This window comes from Ictidomys tridecemlineatus, chromosome 1, assembly GCF_052094955.1.
Source record: "Ictidomys tridecemlineatus isolate mIctTri1 chromosome 1, mIctTri1.hap1, whole genome shotgun sequence".
Lineage (NCBI taxonomy): Eukaryota > Metazoa > Chordata > Mammalia > Rodentia > Sciuridae > Ictidomys > Ictidomys tridecemlineatus.
Genome location: NC_135477.1, coordinates 199,037,004 through 199,058,965, shown reverse-complemented (window position 1 = coordinate 199,058,965; position 21,962 = coordinate 199,037,004). Strand labels below are relative to the sequence as shown.

At 45.6% G+C, this 21,962-nt stretch overlaps 1 pseudogene; it reads left to right on the top strand.

Annotated features, from left to right (window-relative positions):
* LOC101960977 (transmembrane protein 132B-like) overlaps positions 1–20,761 on the top strand; it is a 30,596-nt pseudogene extending 9,835 nt beyond the window's left edge.
* The last annotated feature ends 1,201 nt before the right edge of the window (positions 20,762–21,962 follow it).

Below are 21,962 nucleotides of genomic sequence, written 5' to 3'. Positions count from 1 at the left end.
GGGAAGCACACTTGTCCAGTGGTCACCCCCAGGTCCAGCTCCTCCCTGTCACCTGGGGAGCAAGCATGGCTGGGGGAGTGCACAGATGGCAACACGGATGTGCCAGAGCGAAGGCGCAGCAGGAGCTTGGTGTGGCCCTCTCCTGAGATGCAGGGCTCCCTGCTCGGCTCTCTTCTGTGGTCGGCATCTAGTGGCCCTGCTGCTGGTGGACTGGCTGTTCCCTCCTCCCCTCAGCCCTCCAATGGGGCAGGACACTATCTGTCTGGCTCCTCAGTGCATCCTAGTCACTTGCCACTGAGCCTGGCACCAGGCAGCTGCTTCAAAAACAGATGCTGAGTACAGCCTCTGGCCACTCCGTGGGGCCCAAAGAGGACAACACTGCTGTGGAAGATGGGGGCTGTACAGTCGGGGATGTGGGTCTAGACCTACTCAGTCTTCACTCTCAGGGGATCATGGGAAGGCTGCTCTTTAAAAAAAATTGGTTCTTTTTAGTTAAACACAACAGCAGAATCCATTCTGCATAATTATACAAGCATGGAATGTATCGTATTCTAGTTAGGACCCCTTCTTGTGGATGTGTGTGACAGTGGAGTCCACAGTGGTGATTTCATACACGAACACAGGAGAATCATGTCACACCCATCCCACTGCCTTTCCTTTTCCGGCGCCCTTCCCTTACCTCCACTCCCCTTTGTCTAATCTACAGACTTCTATTTTCCCTGCCCTTTATTGTGGTTTACCTTCCACATATCAGAAAAAAACTTTCAACCTTTTTTTGGGGGATTGGCTTATTTCACTTAGCATGATATTCTCCAGCTCCATCTATTTACCAGCAAATGCCATCATTTCATTCTTCTTTATGGCTAAGTAATACTCCATTGTGTATATGTACCACACTTTGTTTATCCATTCATCCATTGATGGACACCTAGGTTGGTTCCATAGCTTAGCTATTGTGAATTGAGCCACTCTAAACATTGATGTGACTGCATCACTGTAGTATGCTGATTTTAGGTCCTTTGGGTATAGACCGAGGAGTGGGTCAAATGGTGGTTTCTTTCCAAGTTTTCTAAGGAATCTACATACTGCTTTCCAGAGTTGTTGCACCAGGTTGCAGTCCCACCAGCTGTGTATGAGAGTACCTTTTCCCCCACATCCTTGCCAAAATTTATTGCTTGTGTTCTTGATAATCTCCATTCTGACTGGAGTGAGATGAAATCTCAGTGTGGCTTTAATTTGTGTTTCTCTACTTGCTAGAGATGTTGAACATTTTAAGTGAGTTTTGGAGCCTGACTCTGTAAAGCCTCATAGGTACTGGGCACCCACACATTTCTTGTGCATGAGTTCATGTGATACTGTGTTCACAGTACCTGAACCCCACAGTCAGTCATCCCACCTGAAGCAAGCACAGGGTGCCATCTTGCCTCTGAGCAGGGCTCTCCGGCTGCTTTCTTTGGTGCTCCTCAACTTCACCCTGAGTGCGCCCTGCTGATCTCTGGGGTGGGCTCTTCTCTCCCCACTGTTAGACTGCACATTGGCCATTTTAAACATACCAATGAGATTGTATGATTATTACCTTCTGCAGATAAAGATGTGTCCTCTTTTTCTCTTAAATATCTCAAAGGTCTACAGAGAAATTCACTCATGTGAGGAACTAACAAACCTAAAAAGAATGAAAGACTGGAACTCCTTTTGCAGCCAAGGTCCTGGCACCAAGGAGATGCGAGGAACATAGATGAGAGATTCTGAGACTCTCACACGCTTTCCCCAAATACTCATGAAGTTTAGCTCGAGCAATTTTTTAGTGCTTTATTGATGTTTATCACTAGACTGTTACAGACTCTTGGAAGTGATTGCTGCCCATTCAGCTGGTAAAATATGACTTCTATCTCAGTGGGAATCAAGGGTATGTGCTTCCTCCAGGAGCAGGTGGAGTGGATTATGTGATCTCCTGTTCATAGGCCAAGGCTTCTTGCTTACATCCCATTGTTGAGAGGAATGGGCTGTCAGTAGTAAGAGACCACTCTCTCACACACAATCTTCTCACCCTTCTCTGATTATATTGTCTCTCCCCTGCTCTTGGTTTGTCTTCTAGTTACAATAATGAAAGACCTGAGGCCAGGTAACTTTATACAGAGAAGAGGTTTAATTTTGCCTCATGGTTCTGGAGGTCCAAGGTCAAGGGGCTGTATCTGGTGATGATCTTCTTTTCAGCAAAGTTCTGAGATCATGTGGCCAGAGACAAAAAGCAACATAGAAAACTTGCTATTTCAAGTAGAGGTCACACTAACCCCTTTGGATAACAGGAATTGTGCCTCTATGAGAAACATGCTCTCCTGTCCAAACCCAAACAACGGACCAAGAGACACAAAGTATCACAAACAGTGAGGCTTTACTGACAGTCCTGCAAGCCTGGGTGTCTGGGGGCGCAGGCACACCCCTGACTGTTCCAACCAGTATTTTGTCTCCTTGAGGTGCAAGAGCCCTCCCCGGCTCCTCAGTCTGAGAACTATGGGGTGCACAGTCTTCCTGAATGTCACCTAGGTTTTACTGTCCCCTATTGGTTATTTTAAGGGATGTACCTGGAGTTTCCACATCTCCCTTAGCTTTCCTGGGCAGGAAAGCCTTTCTGAGATTGATCTGCCCATGTGGGGTTTATCCCTGTTGGTCAGCCAGGCCTCCCCCCACCTCCTGTGAGTCAATTTGTTTTGTCTCCTCACTCAGGCGTCAACTGCCGGTTTAATCATTTGCTCTGTTTCCTCTTTGGCTAGTTTTCTTATATCCTGAGTAATTTTGCGTTGAAGGTAAATCCTGCGTTCTGATGATGAACTGCGGGACTCTCTGTTTCTACCTCCACTGCAGAGATGAGGAGACCAGTGCTCACAGAGGTCAAGTGTCCAGGCCCTGAAGGTTGAAGGAAGGCACGGGAAGCTGGAGCCCAGGTTCATGTCACTCCAGAATCCGCACTTCACATGTGTGCTGCCCACACAGACGTGATCTGTATGATTTAGGGAAGATTTACCGAATCCGGAGGATGCTGAATTGGGAGGGGGGTGTCTGGGGTGCAGGGTGTGGGAGGGCACAGGTGAGGCTGGAGGATGTCGTGGTGAAGGGTGGTGAAGGGTACTGAGTGAGTCAGAGCCCTAGATAGAGATGTCGGCAGCACGGAGTGAGCAGACTGCAGTCCTGCATGGATCCCGGGCCACTGGTCTGCTGGGTGGAGAGAGCTTGTGGCTGCACAGCTTGGTGGCATAGGGAGGGCCACTGATATTGAGGTGGAATTCCCTGAGGCTGGACTCGGAGGTGACACCTGGTCATTGAAATCCAGAACATGGATTATTAATAAATCGATGACCATCCCCAACCCATGACAGTTCAGGGCCCAGGCCTATCGACAGCAGAGCACAGCTGTGGTGTCCTGGCAGGAGGATGCCCTTCTGAGGCTGCCAACAGGCAGCCACCCGCAGCCTGCCTGAGCGGGATTCTGTACAGAATCTTCTCAGTGAGTCAGGGCAGATGGGCATGGAGCTAACCAAGAGTCACATCTATAAGAATAGAAACAAAACAGTGCAGGAGAAGAGTCCGTGAAAAGCTTCCTTTGAGATGCATGCTCTGCCTTGGTAGGCATGCTGTGGGGTGGCCTGGTCCACTGTCTCCTGAGAAGGAGCTCAGCTCTGTGTCTTGGGAGGTGGAGGCAAAGGAGTGTTAATCAGGACTGTGGCTCCGAGTGGCTAGGTCCAACTTAGTTCCCCCAGTAGAGGAGTGTGTTGGTGTCCCAGCAGACAGTGGGAGGCCTGGGTCTTGGTGATGGCAGCTGCCAGAGAACAGAGTTGCTCACTACGCTTTCTGTTCTTGTTACCATGCATGGACTTTCTCCTCCCAGAGCAGCTTGTCCACAGCTGTTGTAGGCTCAGGTCACATCTGTATAGCCTTGTAAGGAGGGAGGAGAAGAAACTTTCACCCTCTTTGTTCAAAACTTTTGAGGCAGTGTCCTGGCCGGTTGAGAATGATCCAACTCCTCAGCTTTGTGCTGGGGCCAGTTGTGGGAATCGGGCTGGGGTGGGATTGGGGGCCAAGTGGTGCGGGCATCCTCAGGGAGCCGGATGGGCATGCCTGGTCACCTGCTCATCTTGCAGGCAGGATCTTAGGAAAAGGAAGGGGCTAGGGTTGCTGGGTACATCAACAAGACAAGAGCCCCTCTGCAAACATTTTTATTTTAGAAATTAGAAATTCAAATGTGTTTCCAGACCTAACTGATGAGTCTGGGAAATCTGAAAATACAGGCAATATTCTAAGTTACCAATGGCTCTCCTCAGCACTCACGTGTGGGGGACAAGAAAGCTCAGACAGAGGCTTGAGCCTCCTTGTGAGCAGGGGGAAGCTTACCTTTGTTCTCGATGGTGACAGAGGGCTTTACCAGGTAGACTGAGAACAGCCAGGTCCTCTTGGCAGGAGAAGGCACCAAATGCAGAGATGCAGGGGAGTAGGAGACCAGATGACCATGAGCCTGGGAGGCAGGTGGGGGCTAGGTCGGGGTGGCCACTCCAGCCATGGCAAAGAGCAGGGGGCTCTATCCTGTCATCGATGGAGGACGTTAAGTGAGAATTTTAGAAATTAACTGAAAATGAGGTGATTTTGGCAACAGAGAGAGGGATGAGTGAAAGGGAGAAAGGGTCCTTGAAGAATCCCCTTCATTTCTTCAATAAGAACCCTGGAATGGTTCAGACCAGCGAGAGATGGGGCAACGAGGCTGAGCGGATTTAGGGTGAAGAGGACCTTGCCATTCTCGTGGTCCACACTTTCCTTCACCCCTGCCCAGTCCTGTCCAGTCTCTCTCTGCCATCTCCTTATTGTCACACATACCTTTAGCTCTGGTTGACATTGTGATGTTTATGTGCTGACTTATTTATTGTTGGTGTTTGCATATTTGCTGTCCCATGTCCCACATCATTCTGTGAAAGGACAAAGTATCAAACATCTGATCAGGTGCTTATGGGGCAGGGTTTTCATCTTGCCAGGAACTGGTGATGTGAGGGGACATCTCCCAGGAGCACCCTCCCCCAGAGGAGGCAAGGTCCCCTCTCTGAAGTGGGTGCCATGAACAGGGAAGAGCACTGTGGAATGTCATGCCTGGCTCTTGGGGGGCAAGCTTGCTCCCTGAATCACGACTGTGGTCTCATGAGCTCATAACCAGGTCACAGGAGAGAGGCTCTGTGACAGATGCTCCTGAGCCTGTCATGCCTTCTAACCCCCTTGGACCATAAGGACAAAGGCACATGTGCAGATCTGTTTGAGGGGCGGGGAGAGGTGGTCAGCCACTCAAGGGAGAGCACAGTTTGGCCTACAGATGACACAGTGGGAAACGCTGCTTGGGTGGTCCTTGGCTCCCGTGAACATGGTATCGATCACCCTTGATGAGGAAGCGGCCAGTGTGCCAACCATGTTCACTTAATTAGACCAACACAGGAGACACCTGTGGGCATCTGCCCAAGGTGATATTATCTTTCCCCCTTTCTTCCTGGTACTTGCTTCCCTCACTTCTCCTTGCACTTGTGGGCCGGCTGCTCGCCATGTCTACCCTGCATGGCCCATCCCTGAGGAGCAAGCCTATGGGCCGCTTGCCCCCTGAGCAGGGCCCAGCGCACTCGCCCTCCCAGGACTTGAAGTAGTCAGCCTGGGCTTCACTCTATCAGGTAAGGTCCCCATAAAGTGTCTGCCAGTGCCTGGAAGGACAGGGCCAGTCCCGCCACAGAGTGAGAAGGGGCAGCTAAGAAGCCGAGAGGCAGAGAGACTGGCCTGGACGTTTCCTGGTTGCAGCTGAGGCTCTGCCACTTTCCCACCTTAGTATGATCCACCCCCGCCCTTCTCTTCTCAGTGGAGCCTGTGCCTTGTAACTTGTGTGTCCTCACTCACGTGGTCAGAATGCCTAGTTGTCACTGAGCCCTCCACTGCCCAAGCACTTTCCAGGCAAGACAAGCTTCGAGGTCGGTGCTGATTCCCTTCAAGGTGTGCAAACTGGGGACAAAGGCAGAGGACTTGCTGGCCTCACACACCTCCACCTCTGCCCTCAGGAAGAGGCTTCTCCATGGCTCTCTCCCCTGCCCAGGTGGCTTCTCACCACTTGGTCAAAAGCCCGCTGCTGCTGGTCCTGCCCCAGGACCCAGGACCACAGACAGAGCAGCAGGAACTCTTGGAGGTCACAGGAAGGCAGGGGAAGCTCATTTCCCAGAAGCCCTCAGCAAATGCCTTCTCATGCCATTGGCTAGCACTGAACCAATCACGAGGCAGGAGGGTGGCCCCAAAAAACCAGCATCCTGTGTTGTGTGTTACTGTGGCCAAGGTCACCACAAAGTTTAATGTTAGCTGTGGGTTTTGGCAGGTGCTCCTCATCTGGGCCAGGAAGCCCCTTCTGTCCCTAGCTTGTCATCCCTGTCATAGTTGCTTTTAGGTTTTGTCAAGTGCCTTTTTTTTTTTTTTTTTTTTTTTTTTTTTTTTTTACTGAGATGCTGGTGAGCTTCTGTTCCTTATTGGTATGGGGCACTCCCTCAGTTTTCTGATGTCACTCCAGTCCTGCATTTCTGACAAATCTGACCTGGCCATGGTTCACAGTCTTCATATAGGTTGCTATATATTCCTGGATCCGGTTGACTATTTTCTTGAATACTTTTACTTTTCTTTGGTTTTGGTATCCGGCTAAAAGTGGCCCCATGAAATGAATCGGGAAAGATTTTCTCTTGTATTATTTGAAAGAGTTTGCCAAAGGTTGGTGTCGGTTCTTTAAACATTTGGTGAATTAGCTGAGATGCCACCTGGGCCTGGGCTTTTCTTCCTGTGATCACCAGTACCACCTGTACTTGTCACAGGACTGTTCAGGTTTTAGATTCCTCCCAGAGTCAGCTGGAGGAACTTGTCCATTTTCTCTAGGTTTTCTTATTTGTTAGCACACAACCATTCATAGTGTCCATCTATAGCCCTTTATCTTTCTTTAAATGTCGTAATAATGTTCTCTCTTTCACTCCTGGTTTTAGTTATTTAGGTATTCTTTCCCTTTTCCTTTGTCAGCCTAACTAAATGTCTATTTTTAATTATTAGTTGTCAATGGACCTTTATTTTTATTTATTTATGTGTGGTGCTGAGAATTGAACCCAAGGCCTCACACATGCTAGACAAGCATTCTACCACTGAACCACCACCCCAGCCCACCTAATGTCTATTTTGTTTTTTTAAATGTACCAATTCTTTTCTGTGTGTATTTCTCTATGGTTTTCTATGATCAGTTTCACTAATTCAGATCTAATGTTTATAATTGCTATTTCTTCCTAATATCATGACAGTTTTACTAATAACAATGTCCTTTCTTGTCAGAATCGACTTGTCTCCAATTGATAGCTGCTGTAGGCTTTGTAGAGTGGTGTGTACAGAGCTCCTTCCTTTGCCCTTTTCCCCTCCACCTGGTTCATCTCTGGACATAGGTGCCTCTGCTGCAGGCATCACATAGTGGGACCTCTTGTTTCGGTCATGTCTGATGATCTCTCTCTGTTGGGCTTTCAAACCAACTCACAGGAACATTCTATTGATATATTTGATCACCTCTTCTGTAAACTTTTTGCGTATTATTTTCCTATTGTTTTTCTCTCTTCCACTTTTACCAATTTCTTTTGCACCAGCTGAACACTTTCTAGTGTGATATTTTAATTCTTTTAATGATTTTATAAACTACTTTAGGGTTAATTTCTTAGTAGTTGCTACAGGAATTCCGTACACATCTAACCAGATCAACTTGAGAATTTTGTAGTAATAATTCCTTTGAGATACAGAAGGATTACTTTGGTATAACTCTTATCCCTCTTTGTGATATTATTATTGTGCATATTAAATATGTCATAAGCATACCAGTGCATTGTTACTACCATGTAATTTATGACTCATATAGAAGCTTAGAGCAGGAGAGCAGTCCATAATTAGATAATTTTAAAATTAACTTCCTTATTTACCATCTTGGCTTGCTCCTTTGGTTTGTTTCTGTGGCTCTAGCCTTTGGTGTCAGACTCCCACTCCGTGCAGCTTTGCTCCTGCCTACCTCCTTTATCCTGTTATTGTTCACCATATTACATTTCTACATGGTTTGGGCCCAACAGTACAATTATATACATACTGCTTGAGATAACTGCTTTTAAAATCAGTTTAAAGTAGGAAAACAAATACGCATTTATACTGTCTTTTATAATTAGGCTATTACTTTCAATAGTATTTTTAACGTAGATTCAAAGTACCATATAGCTAACTTGCTCTCAGCTTGAAGAACTTTCAGGAATGTATTTATTTTGCATTCATTTTGAAATAATCTTGCTGCCTATAGGATTCTTGATTGACAGTCCCTTTTGAACCTTTTGGATGGTGTTCCTCAGCCTCCAGTTCCATTATGTCTGATAAGTCAGATGTTAATTTGAGTTTCCTTTGTGTATAATGAATAACTGTTCTTTTGATGTTTGTATTATTTTCTCTTTGTCTTTCAAAATTTTTACTGAGATGTGTCTGAATGTGACTGTCTCAGTGTTTACCCTGCTTGTTGTGGAGTTCTTGGATGTGTGGTGTTTTCATCAGGTTTGGATAGTTTTATTCATTATTTCCTCAACACTTCCTGCTCCACCCCTTCCCCTCATCTAGCATCCGGGTCCATGTCTGTGGGTGAGCTCAGTGTTTCTCTTATGCTGTGTTCACTTTACTCATCGTCTTTTCCTTTGTTCTTTGGGGTATAATCTCTATCAATCTCTCAGCTTGGCCGCTTCTTTCTGTCCACCTCATCCTAATTTTGATCATCTCTAAAAGATTTTTTGTTTCAATTTTTGTGCTTTTTTTAATCTCTGGAATTTTTTTTCCAAAAAATAATTTTGCTTTCTGATATTTTCTACTTGTTATGACATTGTCATATTACTATCCTTTTATTATTTAAAAATATATGATATTTTATATGTATTATTTATAATATGCAATATATATGTTTATATATTGTATGATATATATTTTACGTATTTTTAAATCTTAGCTAAGATCGACATATGAGCTCTCATAGGAAGTTTCTGGCACCTGCCTTTCCCTCTGTGGGTAGGTGACAGTTTTCTGTTTACTGTGGACTGTATGTTTGAATCCTTCCATCGAATCTATGTGGTGACACCCTAACCTCCAATGTGATGATATTTGGAGGTGCGCTCTGGGGCATAATTAGGTTTAGATGAAGTCATACAGGTGGGATCTTCATGATGGAGCTCATTCCCTCCAGCAGAGGAAGAGGAGAGACCCTCCTCTCCTCTCTGCATGCCCCAAGGCCCAGCCTTGGGAGGAAGGTGTGCACATAGTGGAAGACAGGGCTGGGCATGCTGGGAACAACACTCTTTCCACCCCTGCAGTCCCCATGTGTGCGAGCACTGTGGTCTCAAGTTTCTCACCCTCCAGAATGATTAGGAAAACAATGAGGCTGAAGTTTCCCAATAGGTGGCAGTCTCAGCTAAGACATGCTTCTTTTCATGTCTTGTGGTTTTTCTTGTTGTTACTGAAAACCTGCTGTTTGGGGTGATACACTTGAGGGAGCCCTAATCCAGGCTTTGTTGTTGTCTGCTTGTTTGTTTATTTAGGACCTGTAATTAGGGCCTCTCTTCCCTCCTGTGTGGGGCTCCTGCTGCTCCTCAGAGAGCACAGCCCTGATCATGCTCAGAGCTTTCTGGTAGGACAGTGGGCTCAGTGTGCTCTTCTGCTGTCTAGTACTTGAAGTCTCTGCTAAGCTGTCTGAAACTCAAATTGTGGCCTTGCAAATCCATCTATAGATGTTGCTTCAGCGTTCCTTCAAGCCTGGCACATGTGCCATTCTGGTACAGAACATGAGACTTGGTAGGACGTAAAACAAATAGCAATTGGATTGTTTCTAAAGTACCTCAGGAAATGATGCATTTAGTGCAAGGAGCCCACCCCTCACAGACACCTGCCTGCTGGGGGCCAAACTGGGTGGGCAGAACTGAACTATTACTGGTCATTCCCAAACTGAGTTAGCTGGGGAGATAGGAGCAAGCTGCCCGTGAAAGTTATGAACCTACAGCAAGTCACTTCCTTCTGGGATCCTTGGAGGGATTGGGAGGTTGAGGGTATGGGTCACCAGCAGACTTCCTCCTGCTCTCACTTCAAAGCCTCACTGGCTGTCTTTCCCAGTGGAAAATCAAGTTGTTTATGATGTGGAGCCGTGGCAGAGCGGGTGACCACACCATACAGACAACCAAACTTTGGGAGACTTGGCCTGAGAAGCCATTGGCTCAAACCTCACAGGAATTTAAGTCTCCTTTAATCTTGTTACTTTACAAACACGCACTGTGCTGCCAGGTGCTACAGCTGCATAGATGGTTTGGGCCTGACCCTTAGCCTCAATGGTCATGATTTAGAAATGTTCCTTTACATGTGTGTGCAAAGTGAAATGGGGACAGGAGAGTGAGGGCTGACAGGCCATAGTAACTTCTGGGAGCATGTGGTGTTGGAGCTGTGTCTCCAGGGATTTGTAGGAGGAGTGCAAGTCATTTACAGCAAGAATCCTTGTAGTTTCACCCCAGGGGCTCCTTCTCAGACAAGCCAGAACCAGGATTATATCCAGGATTCAACCAGCACTTCCCATGCCAGAAAGGGCTCAGAGTCAATTAAGGGGTGGATTCTGATGACTGACTGGGCCATCCAGCCTGCTCAAACACCAGACTTTCCTCTCTGACCTAGGTTGGGGTTTGTTTTCCTGGACCTCCCCGGAAATCTTCAATTTGAGTGTGAACGTGGGTGTCCAGACTTCTCTTGGCCCTTCCAGGTGTCTAGCCTGGGCCTTCCTATGTCCTGGAGTAGGGGTTATGAGGCTACTTTTCCCCTTTTCCTAAAATTTCAGAGATAAAAATTCTTAGCTTCTGATTTTTACAAGTTAACAGTTCACACTATTCTTTTTGCAAAAGTTTCTTTTCTTAAAAAAAAAAAAACCACAAAACAACTTTCAGTTAGTTGTCATGGCACACATCTGTAATCCCAGTGGCTTGGGAGGCAGAAGCAGGAAGACCACAAGTTCAAGGGTAGCCTTGTCAATTTGGCAAGACCCATCTCAAAACATAAAAAAAAAGAGCTAGGGAGGTGGCTCAGTAGTTGAGCACTCCTGGGTTAAATCTTCAATCCCTCCCCCACAAAAGTAGTTTCAAAACAAGTTTGAAAAACACAAATAATTCTATCCTTAAATAGTCCTCTTTTTCTGAGACTATGATTCAGAATCCTGCAAAATATTTGTCTTTTATGTGGCTGATCTATATACCCACCCTGAAGACTTAAGCTCGTGGCCCCTGCACCTGTGAATATGGCACGTGGCATTTATGCTGCAGAGATGCTCCCCAGAAGCCCAGGGCCCTGGTCACAACTGTGCAGGATGCTATCAGCACCATGTGCTGCTGGGCTCTGCAGGTGGACACTGTCTTTCCAGGCACGGTGAGATGCATGTGAAGTAGGGGACTCTCATATAAACCTATATTGGTAGTGCATTTTAAATATTCCCTGTGAAGGGATAAAGTGCTTAAATAAAGACATCCCATAGACAAGTATATGCTAAGCTTTGCACCAAATCCTAACCTTGGGCCTTGGTTGTTGGCATAGTCTTGATAAGGGGCACCATTTTGGTAGTACTTGTTTAAAAAGGTAGAATTAAGCTTTGCTGAATGCAATTTGGGTAGCTTTTTTGTTTCTTCCTTTTTTTTCCTCTATAGAGGTGGTCCAGTGGTGGGGGATGAGGGACAGAGAGTCTCTTTGGGCAGGAGATGTCATGGGCACCTCAAATTAAGGTGAGCAGCAGCCCCTTCTTGTTGTTTGGATGGACCGAATGCAGCCAGCAAGATCTGGGCATCTCGTAAGCACAGAGTGCACACGTGATTCTCCAGTGCAGAAAGCTCATCAGCAGTTACACAGAGCCAGGAACTCAGGGAGTGATGGATGGAAAAGAGGCATTCAGGGTGACAGGAATAATCTGAGTGGAGGGTGGGTTCATAGGTATATACAGCATCAAATTCATAGGACTGTACCCTTTAAACATATGCACCATATTAAATATAAATTATATCTCAGCAAGTTTGGTTAAAGGTCCCCATGTGTGCATTTAGGTCTTGCCTTTTCCCATCAGCCTATGGTCCTCTGGAGGCAAGGCCACATTTTCATTGTGTGGGGTGCAGCAAGGCAGCAACACACTGTACCTAGGAGGCCTCTGACACAGACCACAGTGTGAACCAACACTCTGCATCTGCCCGTTGTGATCATTGGAGAAGCAACCTAAACTGGGCCTCAGTTTTCTTATCTGTAACATAGGGACAAAACACCTCATATACAGAATATTTGGAGAGTCTAATTGGTATGATTCTAAGTAAATCTCTGAAAATAATTGTTATGTAATAAAAAACACATGATAGCTACTATTATTCCTTTTTATTTTTTGGCAAAAAATCAAGGTAAATTAAATAGTTTGGGATCTATTGTACCTTAGAGTATACTTTGCTAAACAGTAGTATATACAAAGTTTTTGGTTCAGATTTCAACTGACTAGGTTTTTCTTTTTGTCTCTTTTGGTATAAAATTCCAATATATTCTGTGAATTTTGTGAGCAACATACTACCTGATTCTGTAGTATTCTTTTCATCTAACTTAGTGGCACAGTTCTTGGGTTTGGGGAGGTGTCCTAAGGAAGAGGTTTAAGGCACAGTTCTTGGGTTGGGGGAGGTGTCCTAAGGAAGAGGTTTAATGTACTGTCTCCCATCTCTAACCAATGGGTCTACAATTTGGCAAACACAGAGGACTGGTAATGCAGATGAAATTCCTGCTGTTTTCCTAAATAGAAAATGAAGGAAATTATGTCTTAGAAGATCCACAAGGAGATATCTTTACATCTGGAGAGTCCCCTTTGGTCTCTTTTATTCATGACTAACATAGTTGCAAAAGTGTAATTTTACAGAAAAAAATATTAACCTCTAAAGGCAAGTTTCCTAAGATGACATTTACAAGCGATTTTACACATGCTTATAGATTAATGTGACACATGTTGTCTGTTTCCAATCCTATCCTCAGTTCTTCTTATATTGGGATTGATAGCATTTGGTTTTCAACGTTCCTCTTGGGGCTCAGACAGCCTTGAAGGTATCATTTAGAAAAATGATGGAAATCTGACTCTGATTTTTATCTCATCATAAATGTCTCATCATTTATCTCCTAAAATTCGTCTGCCCCAATACACGTACTCTGTGTAATTTCATATATAAGGATCTCAGTTCCTAATAAAAAGGTCAAATTGACTTCTGGGACTCCAAGGTCATAAACGTAACAGCTTTGTGTTTTCTTACCTACTTTGTTTCTTCCCACTGTGTTTTCACTAATGACCTTTGAAATTATTTTCATTTTTCTTTATGCCATCAGCATGAGACCTCATTTAAGTGCCCCTGTTTCCCTTTCACCAAGACACTCACTGCTTTTGGTGATGCCTGGGAGGAACAGGTCCCAGAAGAACTGGTTGTGACCTGGTCACACATTCAGCATTTACTTATTGAATGCTTTCTAAGCGCCCTGCACTGTGCCAGAGGAGTGAAGAGGAGACAGGTCCACAGGCAGATTACCTTCAGGTGGAGTCCAGGGATAAGAATCAACCAGGAGCATTCCAAGAATAGCTGCTGAGAAGGAAATGATGTAGCATAACAGAGCAATCTACGTAATGTAAATCATGCAACAATTCCAAGCATAAGGAAATCGTGTAGTGTGTACTCAGGGGCACGCACAGCAAATTAGAGGAATGTGGAGTAACAGATGGAGAGGGACACCAGAAGGGTACAGGAAGTTTTTAGTGGACAAGCCTAAAGGGAGCCCCTCTGAGCAGTGACCCTTGAGCTGGGGTCTTTGGCATGATCTTAGTGGTGACCATGAACATGGTTTTCACAACGGTGAAGGTCTTCAAGTCTGCCCTTCCGGCAGAGCTGGTCCAGCAGCCTCTCTGGGTCAAGGCCCAGGCAGTACCTGGGTTCCTTCCATTCTTCCCAGCTCACAGCACCAGGCCCTGGCCAGCTCCCAGGAGGTTCTTGGAGCCTGGGGCAATCCTCCTGCATTTCCATGAGACAACATCTAGTGGAAGGATGAGTCACTTCCGGAGTGTCTGGTGAAGGAGCCCTTTCCAGGAATCCCTAGAGGGCTTCTCACTCGGCATTGGCCAGGGTTGTACCACGTGCCTCTTCCTAGCCAATAAGTGGAGGCGCAGTGAGGCTTAGGTGGGCGAAGCGCCATGGTCTCCTAAAGAGAAAGGAAGCCATAGTGCTGGCTCAAGGAGGCAGATTGACCTATTGTGAATAGCACATATTTCAGAAATCAAACAGAACTGGATGCAAGCCTGCTAGTTAGCAGTTGTCACATGTTTTAGTCAGTTTGCATCACTGAGATTAGAAGACCTGACAAGAACAACATAGAGAATTACAAGTGTATTTCAGCTCATGGTATCAGAGTTTCAGTCCATGGTCAGCATACTCCATAGCTCTGGGCCAGAGGTGAGGCAGACCATCATGTCAGAAGGGCAGGGAGGAAGAAAGCAGCTCAGGATGTGCTAATCAGGAAGTAGAGAGAGCACCACACTCAGCAGGGACAAAATATAAACCCCTAAAGCCTACTCCCAGTGACCTGCCTCTTACAACTATACCCCACTGCCTACAGTTACCACCAGTTAATACATATCAGTGGATTAATAGGTCATAGGTCTCATAATCTGATTTTTTTCACCTCTGAACATTCTTTCATAGTTCCGTACATGAACTTTTGGGAATGCCTCAGATCTAAACTGTAACACACATGTTAACCACTGTGAGCCTTTTGTCACAGCCACAGTAAAGATGAGGTTAGTTGTAGAGCCAGTGAGGACGTACGCAGGGACAACCAGATTGGGCTTGGCCCTGCCTCTGCACATGATCAGTTATGAGGCCCCTTTCTTATCCACATGATCAGAATAGCAGTCCAACTTCAGTCTTCAGGTTTTGTGAGGAATGAATGAGTTAAACGTGTGGCTGTTGTAAAGTCAGCTGTCATCGTGGGGAGACTAGGCCCATAGTAGTTGTAACAAAAGTACATAGGAGTTACTGTCATTTTATCCCCTGATGTATTCCTCCTCACTGGTGGTTGCAGACTAGGCAACAGCCATGAATCAAAGTCCTCTCCTATGAGGCCACAGGAGAGGTTCTTCTTTAGGGGAAGGTTCTGGAATTGCAGAACCAGAAGATTTCTCAGGGTGTGCTGTGGACAGATGAAGAGTATGTGCCAGGATTGGAGGAAAAGCCAGAGCCTTGGGGAAGGAAAGCAGAAGCCAGCAATTGGGAAAGGAGAGATCCACTCACAAGTTTTACCAGTAACATGAGCAGCTTTTCTCCCAGAGCAGTACTTGTGGGTGAGGGCAAGATATGCCAGGGGAGAGCGCTCTGGCACCCCAAGGGCCTAAGCAGGAGGAAGCTGCTTCTGTGGAGTCCACTGGCCCAGACCAGTGAGGAGTGGGATATGAGAGCAGGCCCAGCCCACTGGCTCCTGGTTTATCTTTGCAGTTCCTAAGGGGCTTTCCCAGGGTCTTCACACCTTGATGTCCTTGGACCTGGATCTTTATACTTCCAGAGGGGAGGAACAGGCATCCATTCTTATTTTCATTTCCAGCATGAGATACCTGAGCCCATGGGAGAGCAGAGCACCTGGCTCAAGGCCAAACAGGGAGTGCAAGCAGGAATCCAGATAGCTCCTCTGTCTCAGGACCTCGCATTTCTGCTTCAGAAGCCATCGTCTTGTTTCATTCCCACATGGGGAATTGTATTTTGATGCCCAGTTTCCAGAAGGCAAAGAGCAGAGGCTCCATTTCTGCCTGTCTGGTCTGGAGTCTCCTGTGGCAGTGGACAAGGGAAGCCAGGGTGCACTTGCTGTCCACCTTCTAAGTGTGAAGGAGCTTGTGTGGCTCACGGTGACTTCTGAAAAGGTATTGAATAAATTAACTGCTGAAAGTTGAGTGAATCAATGGATGAATAGATTTGGCCTGAGAAAAGCCACTTTATTTCACTCTGTGCCATCACCTGGACTCTAAACCAGGGGCACATGACACTCATTCCCAACAAGAACCCTTACTCTGTTGTGGTCTGTTTGTGTTCAGGCCCACCCGGGAAAGCGAAGAGGAGGAGGATGAGGAGAAGAAGGGGCGAGGCTGCTCCCTGCAGTACCAGCATGTCCTGGTGCATGTCCTCACCCAGTTTGTGACCAAGTCATCTGACTTGGGTCAGCTGACCTACATGTTGGGCCCAGACTGGCAGTTTGACATCACTGACCTTGTGACAGAGTTCATGAAGGTGGAGGAGACCAGAGTCGCCCAGTTACAGGATGGCAGGACCCTGGTTGGTCGGCAGTTACAGGATGGCAGGACCCTGGTTGGTCGGGAGCCAGGAATCACCACTGTTCAGGTACAGGGGGTTCATGTTTTGCCACCTCTCCAACACCACTACCTGATGATTATGCAGGCAAATGCTGCCATGGGGGGGTGTGCACATGTGTGAGGGTGATTGTGCAAATCTGCAGATACGGAGTCTGCCTGTGACAGAATCATGAGAAGCAATAGAGTATTCACCAATTTTAATAACCTAAACATATTTTGTATTTTCTGAGAGGGTTGAGAAAAATGCCTGATATGTTTTTACCAGAGAAAGCTAAATGAAACACATAGTGTAAGTCACCCTTTTCCCGATATGACACTGTTTTTTTTTTATTTTTTATTTTTTTTATTCTGTACTAGGAGGTGGTAGAATCTCTGAAAGCAAATTTCTCCTCAACCTTAACATTTAACCATTTAGCTATATTATACCTTTAACAGTAGACAAAGATTTTTTAAAGCATCTATTTGGCTATAAATCACAAAGAATCCACAGTTCAAAGCTCTCTATTTTCATCATACTAATAGTAAAATAATTTCTAACTGATTTTGGCAAGATTAAAAAAGAAAAAGTCACATCTTGTTTTATTTTCTCAAATTTAAAATGTTACTGCTCATAGTTAATTATATCTTATTTTAGGTGTTGCCAAAGTTAATTTTTGACAAAGTTGAATTAAATATGTAACATTCTATATTCGTGTCTATTTCTGTGTAATATATTACCACCAATTTAACATTTCAAGACAACAGCAATTTATTAAGTTATATTTTGTGGGTACACAGTCCTGGTGGGTGGGCTGGTTCCATGCTCAGGGTTCCAAAGGCTGAGATCCAGGTGCTGGCTGGGCTTGGCCCTTAATCTTGAAGTTTTGGAAACTCATTGGCTTTTAATCTTATTCAGTTTCTTGGAATAACTTAGCTCTCTTATAGTTATAGCACTGAGGTCACAGTTTCCTTACTGTCAGCCAGGTGTTGCCCTGTCCTCTAAGAGGACCCCTCCATTCCTTCTCACATGGTCCCTCTCTCATGAGTAATGGCTGGATTCAGTCCTTCTCACACTTAGAGTCTGAATTCTCCTGCTACCAGCTGGAGAATGCATTCTGCTGTTAAGAGTTCCTGTATAATTTGGGAGACCCTTGTTTTAGAGCCAGCTATGCCATATAACAGTGTGATTGTAGAGTGCTTTTTCATTGTGTTTGAAGGTTAAGGTCAACATTTAGGGGGACTGTTCTAGAAATTGTGCCTTTGCCATATTCCTGTCCCGGTTTCAGTCTCCCATGGTTGCACATTAGATAGTAGAGTGGTAGGAACGGCTCCTTAGGACATGACTATTCCCTGTCCCACTTTAACTGTTCATCCAGTTATCCCACAGTGGTCCACACAGAGATCATATTGTCCCATGATAGGCATTTAACCTGCCCATTGGAAGGGATGTGAGCAGGAGAAGAGGGCTGAGCACCATTTCCTTCAAAAGAGTGGACCACAGGCCACTGCTTTCAAAGCCTGACTGTCGGTTGTTGGGAAAGCGCTACTCTTTGAGTGCTGAGTACCAAGGCAGGCAATTTGAGTTATTGCTTCTAACTTAAAACAAGCTTATCTCAGAAAATACACTGTTGTTATCATGGCATAAATCCCAAGAAAGGAAGTGGATTAAGGTGACCTTTATAAAACTCCTTCAAGTGCTAAGTTTAATCGGACAATGAAAGGATACCTACGTAAGCAGTCTTCCTGTGTGTGCTCTATAGAGCAGTGCAGAGTCTCCTGAGACCCTGCCAGCTCCAGGACTTGAAATTGTCACGTGGGCAAAGACCGCACTTTCTCACTTACTCCCCAGGTCCTCTCACCTCTCTTTGACTCCATCCTGGCTGAGAAGACAGTGATTGTCCTGGATGACCGCGTCACCATCGTGGAGCTGGGCGTGCAGCTGGTGGCTGGCTTGTCTCTCTCCCTGCAGCCTCACAGGGTGGACTGAAGGGTCATCGTCTCTACAGTGGCTGCCCAGGATGTCCTCCAGTCCCCACAGCAGGTGAGAGCCTGGAGGCCTGTGCCCTGGTCCATGGTCAGCTCCTCTCCAGGTCATTTTGTGCTACACAGAGGGTCAGCAGGGTCTCGCAGCCCCTTGCTGTTCTTGGAGCTGCTCCCTGCATCTCTCCCAGCACATTGGGTCTAGGAAAGCATGTAGAGACAGAGGCTTATTTCCTCCACCATTTGTTCTCCAGCAGGATAGATAACCTGTGATAGTCATAGTCTGCTGTTGAACTGTGAGCTGAGGGCCATGTTTTTTTACCTTGGCCAAACCAAATGGGTAATTTTGATACTGCATCTTGCTAAGTTGCTGAGACTGGCCCTGAACTCATGATCCTCCCGCCTCAACCTCCTGGTTGGCTCGGATTATAGGTGTGCATCACTGTGCCTGGTTGTTGCAAATCATTTATAAAGATAACTGAGGCACTGGGCCGTTCAAGCAGTCCAACTTCATAATCCATCGTTTACCAAGAAATTTACCAGAGTGCGTTTTGCTTCATCAGCATTGGCTTCCTAATAAAGTAGGTTCAAAGTGATATTATCTTTAGCAGTAGCCTGAGTAGTTGCACCTAAAATTGATTCAGATAAATTGCCTGATCTTTCAAAGCGTTTTTAGAAAGGTCAAAGTCAAATTCTTTGGTATGGCATGCAGTAAATTAATTTACACTTTAGTGCATTCATGAAAGCTTATTATTTATTTCTCATACCAGTGGAGCTCCTGCAGATTATTGATGCCAGTTCAAGGCATGACAAGAACTGGTAAAGTATAAAATGGAAGATTTTTTTCTACATATACTTAAAAGCGTTTATATAGGAAATCTTATTTGAAAGGAGCTGATCATGCTTTGATTTCGTTTCCCTCAGGAAGCCATAGTCAGTTCTTGAATTTTGTTCAGTGATGGCTCCGTGACACCTTTAAACATTTATGATGCCAAGAATTTTTCCATAACTGTCTCATCATTGGATGAAATGGTGGTGTCTGTCCAGCCAAACTTGCAGTCCCAGTGGCCGGTTGTGGTTGCAGAGGCCGAAGGACAAGGGCCCCTGATAAAGTTGGAGATGATGATCAGAGAGCCTTGCCAGAAGACCAAGAGGAAGAGTGTTCTTGCTGTGGGTAAAGAAAGTGTCAAGGTCAGGTTTGCACCAGGTATCAAGGAGGAGCACTGAGGAGGTAGCAATGACATTGAGGGCATGAACCGGAAATACAAAGATCACCGCAACTCCATAGAGTGGGAAGGGAGCCAGGAGCGAGCAGTCCATGAGTGGCTCCAGCGTGGGGGCCCTGCTGGCCCAGAGGACAGGACCAACAGGAGCACAATCCTGCAACTGCCTGGGGAGGGGAAGGACAAGAAGCTACTCAAGAGTGGTGGTGCAGACACCTTCACCAGCTTCCCCACCCAGGGGAAGTTTCCAGAATTCAGTAACCCTAATGACCTTACAGTGGCCTCCAGGGGCTTGATGGACTTTGAGACCGGCATGTATGCCCTGCTTTGCGTCTTCTGCCTGGCCATCCTGGTCTTCCTGATCAACTGTGTGGCGTTTGCCTGGAAGTACAGACACAAAAGGCTTGCGGTGAGCGAGCAGGGCAACATCCTCCACTCCCACGACTGGGTCTGGCTTGGGAACAAGGTGGAGCTTTTGGAGAACCCAGTGGATGTCATGCTCCCCTCGGAGGAGTGCACGACCATGATAGACAGGGGGCTGCAGTTCGAGGAGAGGAACTTCCTGCTGAATGGAGGTTCCCAGAAGCCCTTCCATAGTCAGCTGCTCAGACCTTCTGACTATGTCTATGAGAAAGAGATGAAAAATGAACCTGTAAACTCTTCTGGCCCGAAGAGGAAGAGGGTCAGGTTTACTTTCTACACCACCATCCTCCCTGAGGATGGGAGCCTGTACACCAACTCCATCCTGTTTGACAGTGATGACAACATCAAGTGGGTCTGCCAGGGCATGGGGCTGGAGGACTCATAGGACTTCATAGACTATATGGAAAGACTGCAGGACCAGATGTAAACTCCTTTCTTATGTTGTATTCACCTTTATGCCTTCTGTTTTCAGAAAGTTGGAGCAGTGAGTCTGATCAGCAATAGGGTGACTTCACAAAGCTGAGTTTATGGAGGTCTGGAGGGAGCCCTTTCTAAGCATGTTTCAGAGGCCTGGAGAGTTAAGTCAGCTGGGGTTTTAAGCTGGGAAATGCCTCTAAGACAGCTGTAGGGACTGGAGGAATTCTAAGACAACAGTTTTGCCTACAGCCTGGTACCAGCTCGGTGCAGGTAGAGTAAACGCGACCCCACAGACATTGTTAGTCATCTCATGGCGAATGGGTGTGTGGAGTGAGGGGAAATTTGGATGGTGATTTTCCTGTTCCTAGACCTTTTAAAGCACAGTGGGCAGGTACAGCCCGTGGCCTGAGTTTGGACACTCATGAGAGGTGACTGAATGTAGCTATCCTTATTTGTTAGGAGAGCTGCTCAGTATTTTTATATATATTTCTACCTGCACCTGTTCCTTTGATCTCTGGAATTTTTTTTGAAACATGAAGAGAAGAAATTTCAGCCTTTGAGATCTGTGTGATTTACAAATGAGTTTTATTCCCTGGGATTTGCCTTGTCATGTCATTTCCTGGGTCTCTATACAGGATGTCAGGTTTTTCAAGTTTTGAGCACTTCTTTCTTTAGTGGCAGCATCTAAGAAGCTTATTCTCACTTTCTTTTTCCTACCTTTTGCTGTTGAACTTTCTTGTGTATGACTGGGTCAGGGGTTTTGCTTAAAATGTTCATATCCAGTGAGGGAGGGTCATCTCTTTACATTTTTCTATGTGAAGTTTAATACAACTTGGAGGAAAGTTGTGAACACACACATTTATTTTTGTCCTCTGTTTGCTAAGAATCCTGGGGAGCTCCTGGAGAACACTGCTGAGGGCAGAAAGCTCCCAGGAAGCAGTGATTATGCAGGTTCTTTGTAGTCAACACAATGTACCATCCAAACTGAATCTAAAGGTAGAATCCATCTACATCTGAGCTGAAGGGAAATTGCCCAGGAAATAGCTTCCAATTAAACTTTCCATTTTACCAGAAAAAAAGAAAATTAAATGATGTTTCAACTTAGCAATGTAAATTATACGTACAATAACTATCTTCACAGGTGTGCATTTGTGGGAAAAGCAATGGGTTCCCCCCAGAATTCACAAAAAAAAGACTATTCCAGAGCCCAAGAAGCAGCTATTATAAACAAACTATTGAAAAATCAAAGTGCTAAGAGGAAAAAAAGTGATTCTTGTATAATTTTTAAATAAAAATATTTAGAATCATCATGAGTCATTATCTCAAAGCAAGAATTTCAGATTAGCAAAATGTGAAACTTTTATTTATTAAGATGCTATAGGTGGAAAAGCAGACACTGGACTAATCTCTCTCATTATGAGTTAACTGAGCCATTTGCATCCCTAAGAAATGGAATTTGAAAGGCCCAA